The sequence below is a fragment of the Priapulus caudatus genome, unplaced genomic scaffold (genome assembly GCF_000485595.1).
Source record: "Priapulus caudatus unplaced genomic scaffold, Priapulus_caudatus-5.0.1 Scaffold1648, whole genome shotgun sequence".
Classification (NCBI taxonomy): Eukaryota; Metazoa; Priapulida; class Priapulimorpha; order Priapulimorphida; family Priapulidae; genus Priapulus; species Priapulus caudatus.
In genome coordinates, this window is record NW_014578709.1 from 23,807 (window position 1) to 26,522 (window position 2,716).

Genomic DNA, 2,716 nt, shown 5'->3' on the forward strand with positions numbered 1-2,716 from the left:
CGTGTGTGTGTGCGTGCGCGTGTGCGTGTGCGTGTGCGCGTACGCGTGCGCGTGTGCGTGTGCGTGCGTGTGTGCGTGTGTGCGTGTGTGCAAGCGTGTGCGTATGTGTACGTACGGGTGTGTGTGTGTGCGGGTATGTGGGTATGCGCGTATGTGTGTATGTGTGTGTACGTGGTGAATGTTCTGTGTGCGCGCACGTGTGTGTGTGCGCGCATGGTTTTGTGTGTGTGCGCGTGTGCGTGCGTGCGGGTGCCCGAGTATGTGTGTTTAGTGAGCGTGTTGACAGTTTTACTCTACTTACAAATATCGTACCTTAAAAACATACCGTGAGTTGTTGTTCTCAGCTTCTATTCGGTACTTAACCAGTGATGCGTCAGGAAATCTGCGTTCAGCCACGGTGATCTGAAATAACAAAATGATGAATGGAACGACTAACAGTATAATGTAAAAACGCAAGAATGAAGAATAACGCAAAGCGTCATGCTGCAATACCCGTCAGCGTAAAAAATGATAACACAATTAGTACAAGCCTACAATATACTGTGATGTGACTTACATATTATATCTGATCTGGTTAAGTCACGATTCACACACAGAAAGTCTGTCAGACTATAGTACCCGTGCCTATGTGTACGTGTACGTGAGTTTGCGTACGTGCGTGCGTGCGTGTGTATGCATGTATAGCATGACTGTGTGTCTGTGTTTGTATTTGTTTGTTTAACTGTGTGAGTCGCTCTTCTGTCCGTCTGTTCGCTTGTCCGTCTGTCCATCCATCCGTCTGTCCGTCTGTCCCTCTGTCCGTCTATCCCTCTGTCCGTCTATACATCCGCCCGTCGGTCTGTTCGTCCATTAGTTCATCTGACCGTCTGAACCCTCTGTTTATCAATCCGTCCACCCACACATCTATCTCCGTCGCGTGTCACCGTCTATTCGTCAGTCCGTCTCTCCGACTCTCCGTGTGACCGTATGTCGCTCTCTCCGTGTGTCCGTATGTCGGTTTCTCCGTGTATCCGTATGTTGGACTCTCCGTGTCTCCGACTCTCCGTGTGTCCGTATGTCGGTCTCTCCGTGTGTCCATATGTTCGTCTGTCCGTCTCTCCGACTCTCCGTGTGTCCGTATGTCGGTCTCTCCGTGTGTCCGTATGTCGGTCTCTCCGTGTGTCCGTATGTCGGTCTCTCCGTGTGTCCATATGTTCGTCTGTCCGTCTCTCCGACTCTCCGTGTATCCGTATGTCGGACTCTCCGTGTTTCCGTATGTCGATCTCTCCGTGTGTCCATATGTTCGTCTGTCCGTCTCTCCGACTCTCCGTGTGTCCGTATGTCGCTCTCTCCGTGTGTCCGTATATTCGTCTGTCCGTCTCTCCGTTTACCCGTCTGTTAGTCCATCCGTCCGTCCGTATATTCGTCTGTCCGTCTCTCCGTTTACCCGTCTGTTAGTCCATCCGTCCGTCCGTGTTTTCGTTTGTCCGCCAGTCCGTCTATCCTTCCGCCCGTCTGTCCGTCTGACCGTCTGACCGATCGTCCATTTGTCCATCTGTCCGTCTGAACCCGCTGTTTATCAATCCGTCCACCAACACATCTACACATCAATCTATCTATCCGTTCGTCCGTCCGTCCGTCTGTCCGTCTGTCTCTCCGTTCGTCTGACCGTTTGTCTGTCTGTCCCTCTGTCCGTGTGTGCATGCGTATATGTGTTTGTGTGTGTGTATGTATGTGTGTGTGAAAGTGTGTGTGTGACTGTGCGTGTGCGTGTGCGCGTGTGCGTGTGCGTGCGTGTGCGTGCGTGTGCGTGCGTGTGCGTGCGTGTGTGCGTGTGTGCATGTGTTGTTTTTTGATGTATAACTGTATTTTTTTGTGGGGACACAAATTCTGTCGAGAGAGAAGGAAGGATTGTTGTATGGTACACTGTAATTAACCAGGAGCGCTCCAGCCAGGCGAAGCAGTAATTAGTCTGTGTTCTGGCATAGTGATTCGTTGTTGTTTTGGTAATGGCGCGGTATGTACGATCTTAGATATATGCGTAGCTTCACGTGTCTCCTAGCCCCGGCGAAGAACCGGTTGGATTCAAAAGTCGCCGGGGATTTTTGGGAATCATATAAATAGACACGCTCGGACAGACAGGGAGGAGTTACCTACCCAGATGAGATACGACGATGTAGAGAGATAGACGAAAACGGAGACGACGGGACCTAGGCACGGTCACCCACCTAGGTTGCCGTATGTATATATTTTGTATGTGTAGTTAATAATAAAAGTCCATGTGAAACAACTAATCTGCGACTACGGCTCTACCTCTGCTATCTACGCTGCTGCTAACTTCTCTACCATTGCTGACGAAACAACTCTGCTACCTTCTACGCTGTCGACCTACGAGAACCCGAAGTCGCTCACCTAAAAACCGCAGTACAACAATCGGTGGAGGATGCGGGGTGAAATGAGACGTCATTTTCACCAGACAGCTGCAGCAATCCCTAATTTTCCTTCCGTTCCTACTTTCAGATCCCTGGAATTTCCGGAGTATTTTAGCCCGGATAGTTGGCTACACACACAGTGCGTATTCAGCTACCTTCGACACCACCGAGAGTTCAACCCCTCGTATGCGCTGATGCATCGGCGAAGTGTTCAGCGCTTAGGGCCATGGCGCTGAGGGAAGTTGTCTTACGAAAGGACTTTTATTATTAACTACACATACAAAATATATACATACGGCAACCTA

At 50.2% G+C, this 2,716-nt stretch overlaps 1 long non-coding RNA gene across 1 annotated transcript in view; it reads right to left on the reverse strand.

Annotated features, from left to right (window-relative positions):
• Window positions 1–318: 318 nt before the first annotated feature.
• LOC106817247 overlaps window positions 319–2,716 on the reverse strand; it is a 14,244-nt gene continuing 11,846 nt past the window's right edge. The window contains exon 3 of the long non-coding RNA XR_001395016.1: window positions 319–402. This is a non-coding gene — a long non-coding RNA (uncharacterized LOC106817247). The remainder of the gene's footprint in view (window positions 403–2,716) is intronic.